Source organism: Numida meleagris, chromosome 2 (assembly GCF_002078875.1).
Source record: "Numida meleagris isolate 19003 breed g44 Domestic line chromosome 2, NumMel1.0, whole genome shotgun sequence".
In the NCBI taxonomy this organism is placed as follows: Eukaryota; Metazoa; Chordata; class Aves; order Galliformes; family Numididae; genus Numida; species Numida meleagris.
In genome coordinates this window covers 59,271,998-59,299,024 of record NC_034410.1, presented here as the reverse complement: position 1 = coordinate 59,299,024, position 27,027 = coordinate 59,271,998, and the positions used below count along the sequence as shown (strand labels likewise).

General features: G+C 40.4%; 1 long non-coding RNA gene across 2 annotated transcripts; it reads right to left on the bottom strand.

Annotated features, from left to right (window-relative positions):
* LOC110394754 lies at positions 633 to 26,781 on the bottom strand. 2 transcript variants are annotated; one of them, XR_002435859.1, is made up of 6 exons: positions 26,377 to 26,781; positions 26,144 to 26,197; positions 13,721 to 14,544; positions 9,891 to 13,385; positions 8,027 to 8,179; positions 633 to 5,584 (listed from the first exon to the last, which is right to left on the bottom strand). It is a non-coding gene; the product is annotated as an uncharacterized LOC110394754 (long non-coding RNA). The 2 variants fall into 2 exon arrangements; XR_002435858.1 differs by having other exon boundaries at positions 9,891 to 14,544.

Here is a 27,027-nt window from a genome sequence, read left to right as displayed (position 1 = left end):
GTTTGTGATGAGAGCAAGAATGTGATGGGATGTTTTTGGGTACTACACCATTTTGTACATCTTTGACTAATTAAAGCAGAGAAGTGCCCTATTTGCTGCCAGATCTCTGACTTCTGCTGTAAGGACTGGCTTTTGCTATAATGGTGAATTTTTCTGAGCTAAAGGTGCAGATGACATTCTGTTTCACCACTTGAACACTAGCATGCTCTGCTAGTGCTTGCAAATTCTTGCAAAGTGTTACAGTTCAGTGAAGTTCCTCTTATGTTACGACTAACACACCCAGTTTAGCTTGTGTTATTTGCCACAGGATGTGGTGGTTTTTGGCAGGCTGATTTTGACCCCCACATCTTCTTGCTCACATTTATTTTCATACAGTGTTTTCACATTTTATCATGACTCTAACATTTGAGCGCTGTCTGTTCTCCACAACTCTTCCTCTGGACAGTGTAATTTCTTGGAAGCAAGATCTGGTTCTTTGGTCACAGATTAATTTTAGCCTGCCTGTTGCACTTGTGCTCTTCTCTAATGCATATGATTGCTCAGATTTTCATCCCATGCCCCCATTATAATTTGGTCTTTTATTATGGCCTGAATCATCCCACCCCCCCAGCCCCCCCAGTCTACCAGTGCATCTCTTCTCCCTTTGATTGCAGTGTCTGTTTTTCTAAACTCTTTCTGTTCTCTTTGGAGGATATTTACGTACTGCAGATGACTAAGTGAAGTGAGAGGGGAATTCCTTATGAGGGCAACTATAGCATTTAAATTAGGCTCCTGCTCTGAATTGCTCTTGGAGGAGCTTCCACTCCCTCTCCAGCCCATTCCTTCTTCTCTCTTTCCATTAATAATCTACAAAGACTATCCCTCTAATTTGCCTCCCTAATTTATAAGCCTAAATTTAAGCAGTTTGAGTACTCCTGAAGGCTCAAACATATATTTTTTCATGTGTTTTATTTTTAGACGCTGTAATGTCACACTTCTACCAAGTTATACAATTAGCCTTTTCTGCATGAGCTAACTGGAAGATATTCAGATCGTGCAATGCTTCAGACACACTATTACCCAAAATAAAGCTACCTTCTGACTAATCAGCCCATTTTTGCTGGCATCCATTAATGTAACCTTTCCCAGCTGTCCTCTGCACTTCACCTCTCCTGCAGCGCTGTAGTTGGTCTATCTTTCACTGAGGTTATTTTCCTCATTACTATCACCACTCTTGGCATCGCATCCCGGTATCAAACACCACTCAGTGCCAGGTACCTGACAGAGCCCTGCTTCTTTCAACATCTGATCCTGTCTGATCAGCACTCCCTGTCTTAAGTTTCTGAATAATTCCAGTGTTTGCTTGTCACTGGCTCATGTCCCAGGTTCTTAAAAAACAGAGCTATTCAGAAGGAGTGCTCCTCCAAAACGTTAATATTATACATCTCAGTGTATTCTTCAGAGCAAATCTAAAGAAAGGACCATAACATAACATTCAAGAGCCTTTGAAGCCTGTTTCAACCCCGGTGTGCCACCGTCTGATGGCATTTGTCTGCATTCAGCCATAACCAATAACCACAATCAAAGAAGAGTGGTGGTGTAGGCTGAATTCTGCAGAGAGGATTCCTAAGGCTCTTCAGTCAGATGACCACGCTAATCCCTGAAGATCACTTCACAAACAAGACAAAAGTGTCACAACATTGAGTTTCAAAACATAAATAGGGGTACTAAAACAGGATACTTCTATTGAAAGTTATGCAGAGTTACTTTAACTTACTTTCTGTGCTCTAAAGCATAGGAATATCACCTGTTTACTCTGGTATTACATGCGCAATTACAGCTTTTGAAGATCTGCATCTTTCATACTCATTGCAAACACAATTATTGGACAGGGAGTGAGGGATTTTGAGTGTGGATTTTAGTGTTTACATATTGCAGGGAGCACACTGAACAAAATTTATTTTAAAGACTTTTAATTAGCACTTCAATGAATCTTTTATGGTATTTCAGATTTGAATAATTTGCTATAAATCTGTCATGCAGTATAGCCTATGGATTTAAAAATATCTAATATCATTGTTATTTAAAGTACTAAAATACTTGGGCACCTTAAGCATGAGCTAGAGTCCCAGTGCTATAGCTACTTTAATGGATGGGAAATACTGGTTCCAATATTTCAGGGTTTTGCAATAGATATGATCGAGTACTCTATAAAAAAAACTGCTTTCCTCAGCAGCTGAAGTGGGTCAGCATCAGTCAAGGCACAGGAAGTATTTTAAATGGATGCCACTACCCTGTCATATCAGCCATTTAAAATGGAAGCTTGAATCTTGAATCACAGACACCCACAAAAAATGCACAGCATTGTACCAGTGTGCCATATCTGGGACTTCGATAACTGCTGGGGAAAAAATTCTACTCCTGGAGATTGCAGAGTGCTAGCATTTTAGAAGAGATTATGAGTTTTTCAGCTACATATATATAACGTGGGCCACTGCTGTTTGTCAGCCAGTGGATTCAGTGGAACTTTTTGTTATCATGGCCCTAAATGATATTGATAGGTTGTAAGAATGGAATGATATACCTGAATGAAAAAGGACAGTGCTGATGATCAGATAATAGATCTGAAGGATCAGTGGTATTTATAGGCCAAAATACCTTTTTTCCCTTCACCAGAATTAAGTTAAATGTCATTCTGTTAGTTAAAAGAACGCAGTAAGATAGGAAATCATAAATCATAAAGGAAAATCCACCATGCTGGGTCCAGCACCCCAAGAGAGTTGCGGCTGCTGTGGCACCATGCTCCAGGCCCTCCAGCAGTAAGGCTGAAGGTGTATTTGTAGTAAACATATGCACACAGAGCACACGTAGACTGCTTGTGTGTACCATTGGACATACAGGTCACAGACAGACACACTGAGTGCTCATTGCAACGCTGAACTAGAATCCACAATGCACTACAGATCATGCAAAAAATCTCTGTGGAGTGAAAGAAGCAATACGGAGCCCCAAGAAGCAATTAGGAAAAGTTTGACGGGGAAGAAAAAAGATACTTGGCAAAAGAAAGTCTGGACCACCACCGCCTTCAGAGCATGCAGAAAACTGAAGGGAGCACAGAGTGGGTAGCAGCAAAATAACCCCAAGGGTTGAGGGTATTTATAGAATGATAGAACCACGGAATCATAGAATGGCTTGGGTTGGAAGGGACCTTTAAGATCATCTAGTTCCAACCCCCTGCTATAGGGAGGGACATCTCTCTCTAGACCACGTTGCTCAAAGCCCCATCCAGCCTGGCCTTGAATGCTTCCGGGGTGGGGGCATCCACAATCTCGGTGGGCAACCTGTTCCAATGTCTCACCACCCTCACAGTGAAGGGTCTTGCCAAGATTTTAGACCTCAAACAGCTTGTCTGCAACATGACAGCAGGACTGAAAACAGGTTTTGAGTTTCAGATACATTTCAGACTGTTTGAAAGGACTGATTGCAAACAATGATTTCAACTGCCTCCAGGCATTTCTCTTGTTCGTGTCATGTACATAAAACCAAGAAAATGAAATAAGTCTTTTTAACAAGACATTCACCTGATTAAATTTGTATTTTTCATGAATTAGAAGTGTCTATGAGGTCCTAAATTAACTTATGCAACACTTAATCTTCACCAACAGTAAGACGCAGACAAGCAATTAAGAATTTCCAGATAAAAAACACTACCAAAGTCCAAGGTATTCTTCTTATTAACCATTGTGTAGATCCCCACCACTGTAAATCAACATCAGCATGTTGAAGTCAGTCGAGTAATGGAAGCGACATTGATTTTTCACAAGCTGCAAAGCTGACCAACAGCATTTCAGTTTTACTCAGGTTTCTTTAAAGAAATATAGACATATTTTTTCTCTCCTCCCTCTTTTATTCAAGTCAGAGAATGTAAATACCAAACCTAATATTAATTAAGTGCTTATAACTGAGCATATGAACAGATGAAGAATGTATCTTGAAGTATTTTTTCAGTATTTCATGTATATAGCGTTTCTATTCCTGCTTCAGATAGTAATTTCAGTTATAGCAACGTAGTTACAGAGCATTACTAACGAAACACAGTGCTATTACTGAGATAAACATCTGACTGATAGTATTATACACCCACTCCAACGATAAATTTACATTATAGCAATTTTTCATAAGGGAAATGTTTGCTGGAATAAATTACAAAGACATTTCTTCAGCCATAGGGGTTTGTCTGTTATTAGAATGAAAAATAACATAATGGATTAATGAGAGCAAGGGGAGTCCCTGCATACTTTCTGTGCTTGTTGAAAGGAAATTTTCATATTGACTGTTATTCAATTGTTTGCCATTAAATATACAGAGCATGTCAGATAACACTGGGGTAAAAAAGACTTCTATAGTTTTGGATTACCTGAATTTAACATTCTTATTTTTAGGTGTCACATTTCCAAAAGCTAAAAGAGTGGAGCTGGGGAGAGAGGAGAACATCCTTCTAGAAGGGCTGGTAGGGGAGCAACGCTGTTTGCATCTGTGCGTCCATACCCATATCTGCGTAACAAAGCGATAAGGACATAGGCATCCCTAGGAGGACAGAGGAATTCTGGGAGGATGGATCCAGTGACCATCACAGCAGTGAGTTCTCCTCCAGCCAGCTGCTTTTTCTGCCTTCCTTCCCCTTGCTTCCTGAGCCTCCCCAGCTGCCAGCGCTGCTGAGTCTCCTTCTCATCTCAGCGCCTTGCCTACAAAATCCTGGGAGTAGATGATGAAAAATCCATGTACAGGTTGTGTTTAACAAAAATCCACTTGGATGGGACTCAGGAGACAAAAAAAAACCAACAAAGTATGTCCAGAGAAAAGTCCACGAATGTACAATGGCTCTACTGATTTATCTGAGTCAGTACTGAATTAATACAATTAAGTATTAACTCTGAACTTCTTGGTGTTAAATATCACATCATGGAGAGTACAGTTTACTGTGAATTTATCATATCTGACACAGAATAACCTCAAGCAATAGGTCAAAATGAAAGCTTTTTTCAATTCTTGTTCACAATCAGTCCTTATTACACCCAGGAAAACATCTAGTTTGGGAAGAATTGGTCAGATTTCTGTAAAGCAGTCATGCACAGATCTGTGTGGTGTACTTCTCCAGATTTATATTTACCCAAGCCTCGTCAAACTGCCTTCACACAGATGTTATAAATAACTGCTGTCTTGCGTCATGCCATTTTACTGCAAAAGTAGATTTGCTGAGGAGGAGACAAAGAAGGAGAGGAATAGGTTAGCGCTGTCCCTCTGCAGTAACAACAAGCCATGCTGGGCTAGGGGTACCAACCAGAGGTGATAATGGTGGTGGGGAATGAAAGGAGGGATACCACAATGCTCTCTTGCAGTAGCAATATGATTCATAAAGCAGCAATGCATGAAGAGGATAAAGGATGATTCACATGAGAGACGAATCCCACATTGTATGGCTGCACCTCTCTTTCCAGGGGTCTCGAAGAATACATCTGTGCTGCACCCTCAGAGTTTCACATAGTCCTGCACTTCTGTTCTGTGTGAGAAGCCAGCCTGAGAACAGGACCTCAGTTCTGATCAGCTGCCATGGAAATAGAGTCAGAAAAACATTATAAGCCAAATCCCAGTATCTTTGTAAAGGAGTAATTTTATTCTTACCGTGGTTTTACTGAAAAAGAACTGAGGCATAGATTGGTCTCTGGCTTTCCCTGAAGTCATACACAAATCAGAGGCTAAGCTCTCATTAAAGCCCAGATATTTTCTCACCTGTGTGCCCTGACTATTCAGAAATTACCTGTGAAAATCTGTATTGCCTCAGAACTCCCCTGAATTGGCCAAAGAGTGGCAGCAGCATCGGTAGGAGCAGCAGCTGCTGTAGGTCCCTCTGCAGAGCTCTCCTGTCACAGGTTTCCCCCGACTAGCTGATTTTTAAAGGAATAACCTCAGTTTCCAAAATTGTATTTCGCCATTGGACAATCACACAGTGTGAACTCAATCATGATGTCTGCTGACACACGTTTCACATACACAAAGGAGTACTGAACCTGGCATGTAGAGAAAAGAGTGACAGGAATGACTGGTGGCATCAACGTTCCAGAAGGTTGGTTGAATTTTACAAATCATGAGATAATGTGACTTTTGAATCAGGAGGCTGGTCAGCCTGACAAGGGCCGATCCTACTATTTCCATGATTGCCTCCCAGATAGACTGAAAGGAGGAGAGGAAAAAATACACAGTACATGGGCAGAGCTCACTGCATCGCTGTCTCTCATCCTCACAAGATGTGAATTCTGCAGTACTGGACAAAGAGTTGGGAGGGCTGTGGGTAGCCTGGTGAGCTCTGGCAGTTCACTGCTACTCCTGATCTAGAAAGGAAGGGTTTAATACGTCGCTCATTAACACGTACTTCTGAGGCACAGAAAGGAAGAACTTGCTTAGGATGATTTTCACATTACTGATCAAATGTGGGCATAGCAGGGAAGTGCTGCTTTGCTAGACGTGCTGGCTGTTGAGATACAGTGACTGTGCTATTACATTGCAAGCTGCATATGATACACTTAGTGTATGCCAGCTTGTCATAGTCTACCTTTAAAGACCAATCACCTCCTGGTGACGGATGGCCTTGGTTTGTGCTGAATTAAAGATGCCATAAAAGCAAGTTAGGCAGGACTAGAAACTCAGGAATGCTTTTTCCAATTAAGAATACAAGAAATAATTACTTAGGCAAATTGCAGTTGAAATTTGGCCAGTAAAACTGAACCCTGTGTTCATGAGAAGCAGCATGAGTCTAATCTAAAAAATAAAAAGAGAGGAGATGGAATAACTATTCTTTTTAAACTTTTCTTAGTGATATTCTTTCGCTTTCCTGATTTTTGCCTGTAAATTACTTAATTATCTTCTCTATTCATAAACATTCCAATATGCAGTTGCCTGGAACTTTAATCCTACAATTGTTACTTCAAATTAACAGAAATGTGATTTGAAGGGCTGTGCATTCAGCTTGTGACATATCAGAAGAAATCCCTTGTTGAGGAAATTAACAATATTTTAATGAGCTGAGTACAGGTCTCATAATAAACACGTACACTCTAATATAAGCATGGAAACTCCAGATATGAATTTGGAGAACTTGGTACTTACATTTAATTTAACTCCATTAGATATACAGAACTGAATCAGACCCTTTTTTTCTCACATGTCAGAGGGAATAAACATGCTATTTTTGACACAGATTTAAATTTGCTTTAAGTTGGACGTTTTTTATTTGTTTCCAAAGTCAATTTTTGTTGCACAGAGTGAAGGTGAGCTCCAAAACAAAACAAAGAGCAAAGAATAGTCATAACAAGAAGTGTTTCCTGAACCTGATAGAGACACAGCTTGCTGGGAAAAAACCCTGTGATAACAAAATGCCATACAAGGTTTGTTGTTAATATGAAAGGTATGAAATCCGAACAAAGAAAACTGTCAGGATAAGATGATTTTAACTTTTGACTATATATATAAATATGTGTATAGAAGTGTGTGTGTTATTGAGAAAGAAAGAAAAATATTCCTTCAGATGGGTTTACAAAAGGAACAGCTAGAAGAAGCAATTTTCATTTTTCTTTTGTAATCTAGATAGTGTAAAATTATTCTGTCTTCACAACCTCAAGGCAAAGAAGACAGCCTGCTTCCCTAGCTATAAAAAACAATCTGTCAGATTTTTTTTAAAGGAAGTCACAACTGATTTCTCATAAAATAAAAAGCAGGAGGATTAGAGCTTTGTGGTGACAATGAAATCTGCTCAAAACTTTTACAGTGAAACTCAGCTCCAGTGAGGTCCTGCCTGAGGCACTCATCCTGCAGTCAATGCAGTTTAGATTCTATAGATTTGGGGCTTGAACTGACAGACACTTAGACCTCCTTATTCATCCTGATAATTGTTTTTTTGTAAATGCTCCCTTATCTGAATAGAGATGAAGTTAATCTGAAGTAAAACATACAATCTCCACACTTAAAGTGTCTACAAAATCTTTGTCCTCACCTTAGAAAAGTGGTAGCAAGGCAGCTGGAAGGATACTTTTCCAAATATGCAATTCACGTATGTTACATTCATATTTGTTTCTTTGGTAGTCAGCACGCTGAGAAAGGTGCGCATGCAATCAGCGTAAAGCCACCCGAACACCAGCAGTTCACTCTGTAAAGGAATTCCAAACTGCAGGGTAGTATCTATTTTACCAGTTTACAGAGACTGTACTTGTGTTAAGTGCTCTGTAGCACAGATAGCTAACACAGCACTAGTACAAATAATAAAAGTCATAAAATAGGAAGATAATAGCATCATTAAGGTTGGAAGGACCATGAAGATCATCTAATCCAACTGCCAACCCATCTCCACTGTGCCCACAAACCATGTCCCTCAGTGCCACATCCCCACGGTTTTTGAACACCTCCAGGGACGGTGACTTCACCACCTCCCTGGGCAGCCTGTTGTATGCATTGCTTTCCCTGATGTTAATGGAGAGATTTAAACAGGAAAGAGAGGAAAATCAGCTGACAGCTACCTGAGGGACAGTTACAAAGATCATGGAGCCAAGCTCTCCTTGGTGGTAATAGACAGTATAATGAGATTATTATCACATCGATTTGCATTGAACATTAAGGAAAATACAGGGATGTGGTGGAAAATCTGCCCCTAGAATTTATAAGATCTTGCCCAGGCAAAGCCATGGCTGCCCGTTGCAATAATTTCTGCTTCAAGGGGACTTCCAGAGACCCCTCCAACCAACATTCGGTGACCCAGCGAAGCCAGACATTCATTTTCTGTAGGTATTACAGGTAATTATACTGACATAACTGTGCATTTGGAAATCTCCACTTCAGAGGGATTTTAACCTTTACACAGTGTGTATGAGAGCAGAGATGCAAGAAAGATAAGTAGAGTAGCGAGTTGTAGGAAAGAAAGGATGCTCTTTGTGTCTATCATGACTGATAGCTTTAAAGTCTAAGAACAAACATGAAGTAGGACATTTTGTTACTGTCTGAAACGATGTGACATTCACATTATTGTTAGGATCCCAAAAGAGGTAACATTTAGCACTGCATTTGGATTTTTTTATATGCATACACAAACCTCAAAATTCAGTACAGGTGGAATCTGAGGAACAGAGCTTGATCACAGAACAAGTTGGCATATCACTCTTAAAATATGCAGCGTGCTGTCCAGACAGATGTACTGTGCAGATACTGCTTGGCATATTCAGGTAGTTACAACACTGCATTTGTCTTTCTTGTGCAACTGAGAACAGAGTTTAGCCCTAGAGCAATACATTTGTTTTACTGAATGTAAATATCATTCTCCTTTTGTTTATTTTAGTGCAAGTTTCAAAATCAACTTTGGTATGACCTATGTTGTATTTAGAGATATAGACACTTCCATCAAAAAGAAATTTCCATTGCCTCAACAAAAACTGTGTGGAAACTCTCAAAGCCCACATATGCAACTTGTCTTTTCCTTGAAGATATTTGGAAATAAGCATGTGTTTTTAGTTACTTGAGGAAGTTCTGGTTTGGAGAAAGGAGGAAAACAGGAATGTTTTGCTTGCACTCAAGTGGAAGTCACATCCAATGTTACTATAATAGAAACCCAGGAAAGCAATGAGCATCATAGAAATCTGCAAAGTTGCCTGGAGGCCAGAGTTGAGTTTACAGCAGGCTGCTCACCTCTAATCACAACAGATGCCGAGAAGCAAACGTTCATACCTGAGTAAGTGCAATAGCATACCTATCTACAAAGAATAACATGTCAGGAGGTCTTTTCTTCAGAAAATTCCTTATTAGTCATGGCAGTGTAGGGGTTTGCTGTACAACTTAAGAACATGTTACAGCAGAGCTAGGAATTCACCTACCACAAAGCTTAACGTTCACTGGAACTTAAAAAGGTGCTTGGCCTTTTCATAACATGAGGACTCATGGGAAATTGCTTCTGCTTTCTTGCCTAGTAGGGAAAGAACAGTGTTTATAAAAAGTAAGAGATTGAGAAAGCTGTTTAACAAGACCACTTGTCACATACATCAGACCAGATTCCTCATTTGTAACTTCACAAGGCCTGTCAGGATGTAATTTTCTTTCTTCCCATTTCTGTTACCAAAACATGAGAACAAGGACAGAAATAATCTGAGAGAATGTTTTGGCTCTAGAAATACCTTCCTCCTGAAACTAGAAATCACATTAGGAATTTACCCACTAAAAAGAACAAGCGAATCAAGAAGGCAAATAACGGAAGTATTTTATAGATTCAAGTTTTATACACGGGCATCTCGATATATATTATGTTTCATAAGCTATGTTTCCTTCTTTGGTACAGCAGTGGTGGCCACCAGTGCTGTGTTCTGGGACATCAGCACGTGGTCACAGCTTTGCAGCCTCGGGGGGCTCCGCAGAATTGCTGCCAGCTCCTGTTCACTGTAGAGAAAACATGAGCCTCACGTTCCTCACACACGCCAGGAGGAGCTCAGGCTTCCTTGAGCAAGTCTGCCACTCTCATCCTAATAACTCACAGCGTACCAACAGACAGATTGGGCTGCATCTAGGCCAGCTTAGGTGCAGACATGGGCTGGAATGCTGTAACTCACCTGTTTCCTGTATCTGAGGAGATGTGGCTTCTTCCAGCTTTGCACTGGCACTTGCACTCGTGCATGGAGGAGACCAAGAAAGTAGCAGGAGCTGTTGCCTTTCACTGAGTTTTCAGGGAGAGCAGCCCCTGACCTTATGTGCACAAGAATGTCTGAATGCCAGCAACAACACAGCTGAGGCAGGGGAAAAGCAGAGTGTGAAGCAGTGGGGAGGGATGCAACCATCTCTTTGAGTAGCAGCTATTACATGGGCCAGCACGGGGCAATGCTTTCAGGTACACCTCCTAGCAAATAGATGAAGTGCCTAGTAGAAGGAAATGCCCTTGTTTTATCTTATGAGAACTTCTCAGATTTCCACTTCGAGTTTGGTTCCTTTACACCATGCTGACGATATTAAATTCCAAATGCACCGTATAGAAAATGGGTTATTACAAAGGGACCAAGAAGCTGCTCCCTAGAAAGAGTTTCATCTGTCTGGAACACTTTGGGACAGCCACACATTATGACAGCCTGAGGCAAAGAAGAGAAGAAAGGCTGACGCTGTAAATACTACATAACTCTATTTCTGCAGGTACTGAAAATAACGTTTGATTGCAAAATTCCATTATTCCTGTCCCTGATTAAATGCAGACAACTCCATATAAAGCAGCCAAGGACTTTATAGGGATGGAAATCTATGGTTGCTTTAGGAAAATTGTTTCATGCATTGAGGACAATGTATTTTGCTTAATACAGAATTGTAGAATACAAATTTCAATAGAATGTACATGACACAGAATTCAGAAAAGGTCATAATATTTTATCTTATTGCCTGTGGAGCAAACATTGCCCATAGACTTGTGTGGAATTTGAAGGTACAGTTTAGCAGAGCATTTATAAACATTCATATTTAAATAGAAAGATGAATAGATTTTGTAAAATCAGTCCTCTGATTTGTACTGATACAATTCAGAGTAAAAGACTGAAGAGTGCTTATTGTGGTCTTGCTTTGGTAAGCCTTTAACTTTTTGGAATGAATAAGTAATGTTTTTCTCTTTTGCTCTTTGCAAAGGTCACGGAGTACTGAGGGAGAAGAATAATGTGAAGTTGAAGTCCATTATAAAAATAGTGAGCTTTATCATTTATCATCACTATTCCTACCAGAACACTGCTGGAGAACTTCATGGCTCTTAGTACTAGGAATGTTATTTTACTTTGCAAACAAACCAATACACTCCACTCTGTAACAAAAAGAAGGGGAAAAAAAGATAATTTTCAGCTGAAATCTCATTTGCTCTAAATTAAACTAATTTGTTTTCAAACTCTCTTTATATGTTTTATTTACTGAATTTCTTCCTACAGCCTCCTCAGAGTGTGGTGATGAAGTTGACAAATGCCCTCTGCAGCAGTCTCTACAGGAGGTGCAGAACAGCAGAATTATCTCCCATGTGGTATATATGATGTTTTTGGTTAATACTATTTTCCATTTTTGGCATCACATTGTTGGAATGTATTTCACTGTCATGATTCTCTATGACAGTATCTTGTTTTCTGCCATGCTATTTCTCTGGCAGATATTCCCCAATTAGTATTTCTATATCTCATTTCTCTTTCCTTGGTCTAGCACTTCATCTTTCCTGAAGCGTCTGTACTGGAGGTGATATCTTATGAATATCATCAGTCAACCTGAGCCCTTTATTACAGAAGAAATATGTGGTAGCTCTTTTAAGAAACAGGTGATTACAGGTGTATTGATGATTAAATACATCCCCTGGGGGAAAAAGAGATAGTTAGGGCCAGAGACGTTGGAAAAACATTGATCAACAATTATGCAGTTAAACTCTAGTGTAGATTCAGCAAACTATCAAAGCTATTTTATGGTTGTAGATCATTACCTGGAAAAGAACTTACAGGTCTCCTGGAGAACATCAAAGAAAGAAGGCAAACTGCACAGCAAATTCATGACAAGAACAAATGCATGAATTTGCACAGCACCCCATGAAACTGATGAACTGCTGCAGAACAGCAGGGCTGTAGGAGCCATTTACTAGTAAAAAAAAAACGTGCAGAGCTGGTTAAAACCTTCAAAGTACAAAATGGAACAAAAATTCAAGCTCAGGCATGACAGTTGCCATATGCCATTTTTGTTTCTTTTCTTTATTTGTATATTCTTCCCAAAAAATATTGGGGAAAAAATAAAGAAACATCTAATTTAGGCATAGATTGCTCTTACTTGCATTTAAATAAGCATGCAAAGAACTACTCCCTGCCATTTGAGTTCTGGTCACCCACAAAACAGCTCTGATACTCTAGAAACCATTTGTTTTCTCCTGTCCTACTACTCATCCAGGGAGGCTTGTTAATGCAGATTGTACAGTTGTAATGGAGATAATACAGGTCACACTTGATCAAGTGCACTTCATGACTGATCTCAGAGTTCCTTCTTACCAGAATTGTGCTAATTGCCACGATCCAGTCTTTACTAGCAATTCTCTTGGAGCTGGATGTGACAGAGTGGAGGAAGGGAAGGCCATTTTCCCAAGGAAACTTGGAGTACCCATTTTTATAGCCAAAGCAATGTTTTGCCTTCACATAACTTGATGCATATCATCATCCTACCTGCTGTTTTTTGTCCACTGTAAGGTGCATCTGCATATTGCTTGTTCTGAGTTGACCTGTACAAATGGAGTTCAATGGAAAGGTCTGTCACTTTTGAGCAAAACCTATGTTTAAACAACCAGCTGGCTCTAGCACTTGCATCTTTCCTCACGACACACGGTTCCCCAGTATCTACAAGGAATAAAAAGATTAGTGATTAGCACTGATCAGTAATAACCACTGGCTTTCCTGGGCTCTGTCCTGCTAATATACAACAGGATATAGCTTTACGCAAGGCACACTCAACCGCATCAAGGGCAATGTGGCTGTTGGACAAAGGCCTCAGACTGTCAGCTCTTTGGTAGAGGAATTGCTCTTCTTCACACACTGTCTTGCACAATATCCTCACTTTTCAAGTGAAAAAAGTAATTTCAAGTGTATTTGTGTCTGTGATTCTCTCTCTCTCTCTCTCGTATATATATATCAAAGTGTGGGTAGTAAGAGCAGTTTAAAAATGTGATACCTACCAGATACATTATGAATTAACAATTCTTATGACTTTGCTTTACCCAAAACAGTTTTCATTATCATTTTTCCAGTGAACTTTTTTTCACCTTTCTTCTGAATCTTGAAGTTAATATTCTAGGTGAAATATAAAACATTCTGAATGAAATATAAAGTGCGGATCTCAGTGAGATCTTGTATGAACTCTGGGCCAGCAAAATCATACTCTGAATTTTCATGTCCGCAGGGACTGAGTGCCTGGATATTGAAGGAATCTGCAAGTACTTGATTTGCTGCTTTTCTTACAGCCTGTGACAGGTTGGAGATGGTTGATCACTGAGACTTTCCTCTAACTCCCAGTTCATTGCCAGAGGACCACCGATGAACACCTTAGAGGGAAGATTTATCCTCAAGACTTGGCTTTTAATGATACTGACTTGCAAAATGTTCCTCATGGCTTGGTGAGAAACAAATTCCACTCCAGAGGCTCTCAGATACATTTAGGATACAGTGACAAAAAGTCATAATCTCATCATGATTGCTGCAGCTAAGAACAAGCTCTGCCGAAGGTGGGAAGAATTTGGCTTGTCTGTAGGAAATGAAGCAGTTCCAAACACAGCAGCTTATGAAACTGAGTATCATCAGACTGTCACTCTCTCTAAAGAAAGCAATGCATGAAATACTGGCTGACATTCATTAGACTGTCATAGGTGGTGAGGTGGCCTTGGGTCTGCCATGGTAAATGTGTGGCCTCAGTGCATAATGCACCCAGGAGTGGTGAGTGGTGAATAATCAATATTCCTTGTTCTTGTCAAAATCACTCAGGATCTGTCTTGAACCACGCAATCTGTAAAGGGGAAAATGCATGTTGATTGTAGTTGAACACAAACCTCCATTAAAAGATTAGAAACAAAGTCACAGAGGACAAATACCAATAATATCCTGCTGAAATATGTAGAGATACTAAAGTTCCTAATTGTCATTACAGATCTCTGAGACCTGAGAAACTGACATAACAACCCAAAATCTTTTACCCTGTATGTTATCTTTGATTATTAACTTCATTTATCTCATCTCATTGGTCTTTTTTCATACCTCCAACCAATACTGCTAAGAATTTCTGTGTATTCTCCATCCATTTGTTCAACAAATTTTTGCCTTATTTCTTAATGTAACAAATACAAACTCATAAAGCCTCTGATCCAGCCCTCAAAGACCTAATCTCACAATATTGTGGTCTGCACTTTATCCATAACTCAAATCACTGCACCTGAGATTATGATGGTTTTCTGCCTTACTACTACATATAAGGAGTGTTCTCAGCAAATAAGGAAATCATCCAGTCAACTAGAAATAAATTTGTTATTTGCAGAGCAAGTAAGTTGCTTAACATATTTACAAGACCATCTTTCAGAAAATGGTTTTAATTTTCTGATTGCATCCTTGCTATCTTGTCACTGAGTCTGAAATAGATTACATGAATATCTTCTTACGTTGTTCATTGACTGGCACTTGTCTTTCACTAGACTTCAAATTTCAGGGACATCTTCTGTCTTGTCTAGTAGAATGTCAGTGTGAAAAACTGCAAGAAAAATATTGGCCACCAACCTCTGAAAGAATTATTCTTCGAACTTTGCCATTAGACACACTGCCATCTCAGACAAATGCAGTGCAATGGCTGACTGGTGGTCCAAGTGACAATTATTTGCACCACCATTATTTATGTTTCTATCACACAAAATATTTGAAAAAAATACGAACTGGCATGTGAACATGAAAGGAAATTACCTACTTTGTAGCCACTATGGTTCTTTCTGGTTTCATCAGCATGGATTTATTCACGTCTCACCCTCTATGCCCACTTCCTTCCTTCCTCCATCACCTTCAGATCTGAACTATGAGGCAACAAGGAACAGATGGATTCCACTGATTTTGCCATCATGTGAAAGCATGAGGAGGCGTAGAACTCACAGCCAGAAATTATCAGCTTGAAGACTTCCCTGTTACGCACAGGAGATGCATGTACATCTCCTGTAGGATCATCCTGGACCCTGATTCCTGCTAGATTGATACTAGCTCTTTCCAGAGGGAAGAGCTGAATTCTGTGGTTCAGTATGGGAGTCACTCTTCAAGAGCAAAGTAAATTGGGAAAGGAAGAAAACACTGTCAAAAGGATAAATGAGGGGTAGACAAGACTTTTGCAGTTTAATAGATGACTCACTTTATTTGGCCCAGCATGCTGCTGCTAGATGCTTCCCATGTGAAAGAAATTTATGCTGAAAGTTCTTAATCAATAACTCCTTCCAACACTATCAACATCAGTAATAAAGTTGATAATAATCTCATCCTTCCACTCTGTCCTCCTCAATCCCCATTGTTTCTGCTCTTCAGAGGACAAAAAGTGAGTCTATGATGCCACTTCGCCATTTTCTTAATTTTTGGAGTTTGTGAACTTTGCCTCTGCTTTTTTTCTATAAGCTAATATGAGTTTGAGTCACATAATCCCCTTTTCTGTTTTCTTTGTCTAGATCTTTCACATATGGTGAAAATGAGCACAAAGGACAATAAAGATATTCTTGTGGCTTGCTAAGAGGAAAACTGCGAATTACCTTTTCACTTTCTCTTTCAGCTTTCTTAAAAGGAATTAATTGTGCTACCTTATTGGTATTGGGAAACTGATGGGCCCAGTTTCTCTCTGTGAATAGATTACCAAACTATGCCAAATCTTATTAGAGTCATCAGACATCCATATATTCCTGGCTATCATCTATGCCATGGAAGCACAAAGAGAACAGAATAGGTGGATTTTGAAGTTGTCATGGAATAAACTGGGACTTAATTGATATACAGATATTCAAGATTAGCCCAACAGTAGATAAAAGGGTTAGGAAGCATCATACACACTTAGCAGTCTCTAAAGGTTTTGAAGTTGAACTTTCAGATGGTATTATTTTCTTCTTGATATTGGGTGCTGCTGTCAGCTACCGATGCATTTAGACAGCAAAAAATAAATATTCTTTTCTTTGGTAATGAGCTTGCCAGCATGACATAAGGGCTTATTTTTTAAAACTAAGATTTCTCTATTTGTCTCTAAAATCTGTTTTTCAGCCCTGGAGGACAGAACTACAATTCTATATTCCTTTTATATCTTGTCAACTTAGGAGTAGCTTATGTTTATGGGCGCTGCAGAGTGAGTAAACTACTGGAAACAATAAAAAAAAAATCAGTTCTCTGTTCAGTGTCAAAGCTAAAGTAAAAAAAGAAGACAAGCTAGAAGAAAAGCAAACTTCTTAATGGGGGAAATACTTCTCATACGGAATGAATGGTGGGATATAAGAAAACATGTTTTATTTCTTTGATAAAGTAAGGGTTTGCATTCTTCAGCAACACAAGTGAAGTTGTCGCTCCAACACAGAAATCATGGTCTGCATTTTTCAGAAGGAAAATTGTGTGCGAGGGATATTAGCTTATCATAATTGCATTCTCCTGTGCTTCAGTGTCTCTCTCGACTGGATGGCAGGGTCCAAAGGAGGACCACAGTGGTTTGGATAGACCAGACTTCCCTCTTCCTTCTCTCTCTGTTCTCCCCAGTTCTAGGATTTATGAAAGGTACTAAGCTGCCTTTCAAAATCCACCCTGCATTTATATATAGATCATGGGCTGGAGGTCCTCAACCATAATGGCTAAAAGAACAAGGTTTTGAAAAAAAAATTTATTATTTTTGTTCTGAAATGTGTTTTATATGAGAATAACGTTCTTCACTTAAGAAAATAAAGAAATTAAGAAAACAGAGAAATAAGTATTTTGGCATCTTCTCACTTCCTCTTTCTTCCATTCATACCATGTCTGAAGGAAATAATTTCCTTCAAAGAGATACATGGTCAGATAGAACCAAAGGAGTGAGGAGCAATTTAATGGACTGTTTTCTTCTGGCTTAGCACAAAGCCCTGAGTGCTATTAACATCTCCAGGCAAACCCTAGTAAAAAGACCATTGCAGATTTTCCCAGGGGTTACTGCTGGCAGTCATCCATGCAGAATCTTAGTGAATCACCAGTGTGTTCTGGCCCAATCTGAGATTTTTAAGCTTTATGTTTTATGACTACTTAGCATTATATAGTCCCACTGAATTTTGATCGCAGCTATGAATGTTCAGCACTTTCACACATCAATGTCCTTAAAGAAGATGCACAGAAAATTAAAAATGCAAGTTTTCATCTATGAAAAATTTCTCTTAATTAATTATCTCACATCACAGAAATCTGCTGTATTAATAACATGTTGCTTTGTATCGTATTTATCTTTTATGGATAATTAAAAATAACAAATATGAGACCAGTCAAACTCTCATGTCATTCACCTACTCATCTGCCTGCCTGTCAGCCCTTGCAAATGTGTGAGCCTGTTGGCAGTTTCAGCCCCATTTCACAGAGAGTCACTGATGTCAAAGATGACCACCTTCTTAACACTTGGGTAGAGTTGAGGACCCAGAATGGCCCCAAGCACAATGTATGCAGCCATTTGCTTAGGCAAACAGAGAAGTTACATGGGAAGAAGTAGGAAAAGGATCTAAGGAATGGAAGGCAGGAAATCATGTGAAAATTGGTTTCACTAATTCTGTAGTTCATGAAAAGATTTATTTTTCTATGAACTTACATAGTTCCCAGGTGGGTTGCTTTTTTTATAAGATCTTTTTTTTTACTAGTCTCTTTCACTCTACAACCCCAATTAATTTCCAGAATTTGCTTTGGGGAAAAAAGAAAAGGTAACTGCTAATATCTTTAAAGACTGCACTAGAATGCATAGACATCAGTCAAAAAGGTGTGGACAGCAAATCTAATCTGCACAAGGCTGACAGTTATTTTGGTTCCTAACTTACGTGTTTGCTGCTTGAACCTTAGAAGCCTTGCTTTTAATATGGTATTTTGCAAATCTAATCTTTACACATACACAGATGGAGTCCACAGGACTAAGAGTGCATGCAAAGCATTTCTGACTGCAATCTTTCCTCCAATCGAGAGCTTGAAATAGTAAGTTCTTGACATTGTCTTATTAGTGAATTGCTAAATCCAGCATATTTGAGTTCACTGTTCAGCAGCATTATATAAAAACAGGAAATAATTACCGACTTGCTCTTAGAAGGACTTTGGTGACAGTACAATGTGTAAAGTGTGACATTTTTTCATGTTGATGCAGTTGTGTCCTGAGTTTAGAAGATTTATTTATTTTATGGATTTCAAATAACACATTTAATGCCTTGCATCTTAACAGAGCTGAAGAGACAATGGTTCACTGATATCAACTGACTAACTTAAAGATAGCAAAAAGGTAATAGTTCAACTTGCACTTTTTCCCTACTATTTCTCTTTCTTCCAGGGGAAAAAAAAAACAGCAGAGTTTTAAATGTATTGTTTCTTCATTCAGGAATTAGATGATAATTGAATGCAGGGGAAAAGAAATATTTCTGTAATTAATCTGCATTGTAATATGTGAGTGCAGTGAGCAAGACATGCCTCTAAGCAGGATGCAAGCCTCTAAGCTACACATACAAAATACACTCAAACAAAGGCAAGTGTTAATTACATATAAATTTGTGCTTGTCTTTCTCTCCATGCACGTTTATGCACACCTGTTTGTGTTTAGGAATGGATTAGGAAAAGAGCCCTCTAAGCTTTCAGGACAAATGCAGACAGCATCAGGCTGCGATGCTCTGGGCTCCTGGGGTCCAGGTTGCTTGGTGAGTTTGGCATATGCTAATGTAGGTCTGGAAGCCTCGGGTGGAAATCTGCATCCGTGCATGACTAGGGCAGGAATTAGATGAGACTGAGAGGATGACACAGAGGAAAGAAGAAATAAAATCGTGCCCTGACTCTCCCCTGACTCTCCTTGCAACCAGGAGCCCCACAGAGTTTTCCATCCCTTGAGAATAAGATTTTGCTGCTCTATTTGGCCACTAGCAGAGATTGTCATCCTATGGGAATAAACAGGTGACACAAGGAAGATAACATTCACTGATCGACTTAAACAGAGGAATAAACACAGGGAATAGCTGACAAATGAAGGGCAAATTTGTGAGGGACGATGGCATACCACCGCTTTCACTTAAACATTCAGTGGTTTAACCCTCTCTGAAAATCCAGATGAGGACCTGAAAACAAGAGTGCCCGCTGCCTGTGGCCAGGCAGCCCTTCATCACTGCTAATGAGGGGGCACCACTAAGCTGGACAGGACCAGACTGCCCTTCCTCAGCATCCGGCAGCCAAGTAAAGCCCCAGGAGGCCTCGCAGTTCATAAATACCACCAGGCTACAAAAACATGACTGAAAGGCCTTTAAAATCACTGATTATTCAGGCATCTCCTGTGATAAACTGTCACATGATTTAATTATCTTCCACAGCATCAATTTAGCTCAATCCCTCGAGACCTGCTGCTGAACTCTGCCTTCACACTGGGCAAATGGTTCAATTACATCCTGCTCAGCCCTTTGGACACAGAGGAGAAGCATGCTCACTGTTTGTGCACTCCACTGCCATCACAGACACCACTTGGTAATATCTTTGCCACTACTACTTTGCTGCAGCCTTTGTGCCAGCTGTGAGACTGGTCCCCTGCAAAGAGCAGAAACCAAGGGGATGAGAACAGAGGGAGCTGCAAGCAATTGCAAAGAGTGTCTAGGATTCAAAGGTGTTTTCATTTAAGTGAGGCTTCTTTCCCTCCAAAGATGCTTTCAAGTAAGGCTTCGTTCCCACACAGGAACCCAGCTCCTCTTTTTTGGTCCTGCAGTGAAGTCATATCGCTGGTACACAATAGCCTCCCTAAACTTCGGGATGGCAGAAACTTGCAATAAATCTCAGATTGCTTAGTTTAGAGAAGAGGATGCTCAAGGGAGACCTTATCACTCCTTACAATTACCTGAAAGGAGGTTCTAGTGAGGTGGAGGTTGGTCTTTTCTCCCATGTAACAAGGACAGGATGAGAGGGAATGGCCTCAAGTTGCACCAGGGGAGGTTAAAGTTGGATGCTTGGAAGATGGGTGAGGTATTGGAACAGGCTGCCCAGGGAGGTGGTGGAGAACACCCTGGAGGTGTTCAAGAAACATGTAGATGTGACAGTGAGGGACGTGGTTAACAGTATGGTCTTGATAGTTGATGGCTGGACTAGAGTATCTTAGTGGTTCTTCCAACCTTAATGAGTCTATGATTCTATGATATTACATGAGATCATAAGAATAGAATATGGCTTCTCTGCAGGATAAATCAAAGCTGAGCAACAAAAGAACAACAACAACAAATACAAAAAACCCTGCCCCTTAGTTCACAACGGATAGAGGGAAAATCGTAAAGTGAACATCTGGGATTACAGGTCCAGAACGGCAACAGAGAATCCACAAACACAAACTTCTTCTGTTGTGACATTTATGTAGACACTCTAAATCTAAGCACCCAAACTTCGTAACAGCTTGGCTCCAGATGTAATGTTGTGGCTGAGCGTTATCGTTGCTTATCACAGGGCGCGTGCTTTTGGTGGCAGCTTTCTGTGTTCCTGAGGCTCTCTCTGTGCCATGCAAGGCTGTCCTTCCATCCTGCAGCATCCTGTACTTGGATGAAGGGCAGCACATGGACAGCCCACAAGATTTGGCCCTGCATATGTGCCTGCTTTAGACAGAGATTGCATAGCCTCCTGCTGGGTTTTTAAGAAAGCATGATCTTCCTTCTAAGGGGAGAAAAGCCAACACCAACAGGCTGGAAAATTCACTCAAAGCAACCAAGCCAGCAGGAGCCAGACAAAAATGGTTTTAGCTTTTCCAAAACTCAAACACCAGATCTCTGGGAACAACTGAACAACACCCAAGGTAATGATGCTGAGCAACTCTGCAAGCAGCCCTGGGACTACAGAAAGCAGCTAGACATGGGTGAGCAGGGTCTGTTGCTGGTCACTGTAGTGTCAGCTCAGCACAGCCCCTCCTGCTCCTTGCTGGGTTGGATTCCTGCAAAGGAAATTGTTCTCCCAGTAGAGCATTGGATAGTCAGTCATTTGGTGGCTAAGCCACTAAATTATTATTACTACTACTACCATTGTTATTATTTTAAAGACTTTCTCTTTCAAGCTCTGTCTCATATCTCATGCGGTTTTCCAAAAGTTATTCAAATTTGTCATGTTTCATCAATATGAATTGTGGCTTGCTCAGCTGCGAAAGGAGAGAGGTGAGGAAAAATCGTTTATGTGAAGGAAGCAGTCAATTACTCCATTGACGTGTGCTGCTTTATAGGCTTTTCTCTGCCAATCAGCATCACAGCTTTTCCTCTCATTTTTTCCCAAAACAAGAGCACATTATTTCACACAGTTCAACTGATTTTTAGCCTGGCAGCACTCTATCAATAAAGCTGTCCCATGTCAAATGGTTAGCTTCCTTCCCTTCACACATCACCACTGAATACTACTGGAGAAGTCACAAACCACCACCAGCGTTATTGGCCCAGATAGGCACCAGAAGGTAATCTCTGTTTCATGTCAATGTGAAGCGCAGCTGCAGATGAGAAGTGCATCCTCAGCCTGAGAGGCATCTTGGAGCAGAGCAGGGCTCAGTGTCCTCCTCTGAAGCCTTTGAGCAGAATCATCTTATAATATCAGGACCAAATAGGAATTTGGTTCCATGTTTTCATCTTGTTCTAGTTCTAAGTAGCTAAGTGGGGAGCAATGCTATGAGAAAAAAAAACTGTCTTATCTGATTTTTATTTGCAATGTACTCTGTATTTGCACTGGTGAAGCTGCATCTTGACTACCGTGTTCAGTTTTGGGCCACTCACTACAAGGACACTGAGGCCCTGGAGCATGTTCAGAGAAGGGCAAGGAAGCTGTGGAGGGTCTGGCACACAAATGTTATGGGGAGTGGCTGAGGGAGATAGGGTTGTTTAGTCTGGAGAAGAAGAGGCTCACGGGAGGCCACATTGCTCTCTACAACTATCTGAAAGGACGCTATAGCAAGGTGTGAGCCAGCCTCTTCTCCCATGTGTGTAATAACAGGGTGAGAGGGAATGGCCTCAAATTGCACCAAGGGAGATTCAGTTTGGATATTAGGAAAAATTTCTTCTCAGAAGAGTGGTAATGCACTGGAATGGGCTGTCAAGGAAGGTGATGGAGTTACCATCCACAGAGGTGTTCAGGAAACATATAGATGTGGCACTGATGGACGTAGTTCGGTGGGCATGGTGGGGATGGGTTGACAGTTGGACTAGATGAGCTTAGAGGTCTTTTCTAACCATAATGATTCTATGCCCTTTTAGCATGCTGTAGGGATTTTTGCTAACTAATGGTCATGAATGTTTCTGCTCAGCTGATAAAGACACACTAGCCATAAACTACTGGATCTCTGAAACTGCCCCTAGTGCACCATGGACTTCTGTTAATGCAAACTGCCATCATCTCTTGCAAAGACTGCGCTGAACACAGGAAATCTTAGTCTTCCTTCGGACAGGAAAAACAATTATTAAAAAAAAAGCAGCATTCACACAGGTCCTCCTTGAGAGGGTCTTAAACGGGTGAAATGGTGCTAGGAATTTCTAACAGCCACATCCCATCCAGCAGGGCAAAGTGCTCACTGTACAAGAGACAACTTAGTTCGTTCACACTGCACAGTAACATTCACATTCTTCCAGCTCAGCAATTCCAATGCACAAACAGTGGTAAAGCCAGCAGGGGAAGAATGACATTTCAGCTTTTTACTCCAGGCTTTTATATCTAGAACAATATTATCCAGTCATTAGGTTGGTGCTACCCAGACCGAGCTGTTATTTCTGAATCTGCTGTTTGCCAGATTTCTGTCAGAACTTCTGTGGGCCTCAGTTTCTTCATCTATAAAATTGGGGAGAGATTGTTTTAAATATGAGTGAAACATTTTTGAAATCCTTGATGTTTTCCTATAATTGACTCTGCAGAAGAGTGAACGATTTCTGTCTTACAAGCTACAGTTCTTGTTAGCGTACTGTTGTCTCTTTAAATGCATAACAGTTTTGCTCTGACTGTATAAATAGAATCATAGAATGGCTTGAGTTTGATGGGACCCCAGGGATCATCAAGTTCCAATCCTCCTACCACATGCAGTGTTGCCAACCACTAGATCAAGTACTAGATCAGATCAACATGGCTTTTCTTTTGTCCACCAAGACCTAATACTAACAGTTAAATATAACTGTTTGGGTCCAAATTAACTAAAAGCACTCCTATCCTACATATCACCATGGAGTTACCCAGCAATTCTATAGATTATCTGGAATATCTCTAGATAGAAGTATGCCCCTAAGATTCATAACTTTCACTCAAATCAATCACAAATACAAGGTCGGATCATAGTAAACAGTTTTAGATGAACTTTGCAGATTCACTTACTCAGCCAAACTGCTATTTAATTTTATATAAAGAAATATCCTGTCCCATCTCAACTCTCACAGTTGGAGAGAGATATCACAAGAAAATCTATCCTCCTTGGAAGACAAACAGAAAATGTGAAACATTTTCTTATGCTGTAGGTAGAAACCAGCATCTGTCTCTGAGCTGGAGGAAATCCGTAGAAAGAACCAGCTGAAGCAGGAGCTCATCTGTGCAGCAGATTACAGGATTTCTTGGAAAGGGAATAAGGAGCATCAATAGTACTTGAAGGAAGTATCCCTATAGTCCAAATACAGCCCTGTCCTGGAGGGATGAAGTCAGAACGTATTGAACTGCATAACTCCATCCACTGATTAACATGTGAAATCATCTCACAGTATTTTATGATTTATGAACACTAATTTGAGTAAAAAAAATTGCCCCAACCATGGAGAAAATCATCACAATTACTGTAGAACATAGGAATTCTGAAATGACAGCATTCTGCTAGTAAGAAAAGCAGCACCACTTCCTTATGCCTTGCAAAAGCAAGGAACAAGCATCCCTAGCAAATACCCCCGCCACTACATGGGGTGTCAACACCCTCCCCCCCCACCCCCCCAAGACTTCCAAGAAAAATGACTGTAATTCCAAGTATTGTGAGAATTATCTTTAATTTTTATAAGGAAGATTTTCCCTTTTGCCCATTAAGATAAAACCAGTCAAACTGGGAATTCCTGCATATATTTCAGTCAATTTTATTCCAAAACCAAGATAAGGAAAGAAAATGGCAGTCTTCACAAGAGAAACCAAAAATTTCTGTAGTATGCAGCCTATTTAAAACATGCTAGCTCAGCTTTTGAATTGTGATACTGAGTTAAATGAAGCTCCACCTGCTTATTTGACCTGTGGATTAAGGTAAAGAAGGATGCAGGAGCACTTTGTGATGAAGTGTAGCAGTCGAAACATAAATAAGAGAATCCTAGGATGCAGTTATATTGTAGAAGTTACTGTAGACTAATTTAAAAAATGTAATGCCATCACCTGGCCTGGTCAGCATGGGGAAGTTGTATTCAATTATAAGCTAAATCAATACATGCACAGAGAATTCATAACGTATATCACTAAGAAAGAATTAGGACGGTAATACACCAGTCAAAATGATTGAGACAGTGTATTAGGAACTGAGATTTAGGTGCTCCTGTTCAGATTCATCATTTACGTGTGAGCTATGTCACAATATTGCTTAATATCATTCCTTAATAATATTGCTTAATTCTCACCTTATGCACAAAACAATAAGCTTTATATAAAAGTATTCTCACTTTAAAACAACCCCAATGATAAAGCTTTTTGAGTACAGTTCATCTCGTTACAACCACAATCTCTTTGCTGGTTTATCAGTAGCAAAAAGAAATTAGAAAGCCTGCCAATGCCTAACTGACTTGCACAGCAGAACCCACACAAGGCTGCAGGCATCAGCCTTGTATGAAGAGACACGTGCTGGCCTTATCTAGGGGAAATCAGCTCCCACGGGGACTGGGGCAGCAAGCCCAGCACTTACTAATGCCTTTGTTTGCAGTTCCTAGGACTGCTCCACAATGTAGAGGAATGAGCCTTGTTTATAAGAAGCCTGCAAACAGCACAGGCTGAGCCTTTCAAGGTTTCCTGGCCCTCGTGCGAAGGAGTACAGAGGTCAGTAAAGCAGAGTTGTCCACCTGCGTCAGAGCTTTTCCTACACATTTTCAGGAATTGAACCTCCTTCCTAATGGAAAGTTAACTACGCGTCCTTATAATACAAGCAGACTCCCCCCCCGTCAGACAATAACAGGAAAAGTATTTCACCAAAAGCGTGCTGGAGGCGCATTACCAGCACAGCAGGACTCCACGGCACAGCTCAGCGCTGCCCGACCCTATGGCACCCTAAGCGTGTCCGGAATTATCTGTTATCTCTCTCAGCAACTCTTGGTTCCCCCAGTCACCACAGCCTTGTATTTACACAGCTGCCTCTGAAGCTGTAAGTCAGCAGCAGTGACTGTTGCACAAACAAGTGCGACATGTGGATCTTGCCAAATAGCACTTACCCATGCTTCGCTCCCTATTCTTAAGCAGTTTATGTTTTGGCACCAACAAGCCTCCTGAAAATTAAAAAGAAAGTGCTTTCAACTGCGTTTCATGTTTAATACATACTTGTTTTGGCAGAACAAGTTTTGAATAATTTGAGGATAGGAGAAAATATAAAGAAGTTTCAGTTTGACACAGCACGAGTCACTGTCACACTGAGACCTGCACTAAGGATGCTGTGTGAACTGCCTACCTCCACACTCCTAGTCCCACCTGTGACTCTTCAGCCAGAGAAATGCATCCTGCCCAGTCAGAGCTGCATTAATGTGCTCCAGTGTGCTGGGGCCAGACTGGCAGCAGCCACACATGCTTTTCTTCTCCTTCAGTCACAGCCCATCATGCTCAGGTTACATCTGAGTGGCAAAGCAGCTTTACACACCTTGAAAATGCATTTTAAAAACACAAGAATTTTCAGCAGCATTTTGATGATCAGTTGAATTTCAGCAGCAGGGATATGACTGGTCAGCTTCCACCATCTGTTTTCTTAATTCCCTTTCTTAGTTGTGCTAGTTCCAAGAAAGGAATTTATGCCATTGTCTGCCTCGGGAGGTGGAAAATACCTCCAAGTACCAAGAGGATGCCATGCAAGAGTGAGCACTGCACACTGTGTATGGGGAATGCAGACAAGGATTATGAGATATCTCTTCCTAAACTAGGTTAGAAAAGGTCTCTGAAGCTCCAGATGTTGCTATACACACACATCAACATGCCAAGTTACTAGAAACTTCAAAGGAGTCTGTTTCACAGTACTTCACTCCTCTATTGCTCAAAAGCCACTGAGAGGCTTTGTGAGGCTGTGTGATGGAACCATCTGGAGAAGCAAATGTCACAGGAACCAGAACCA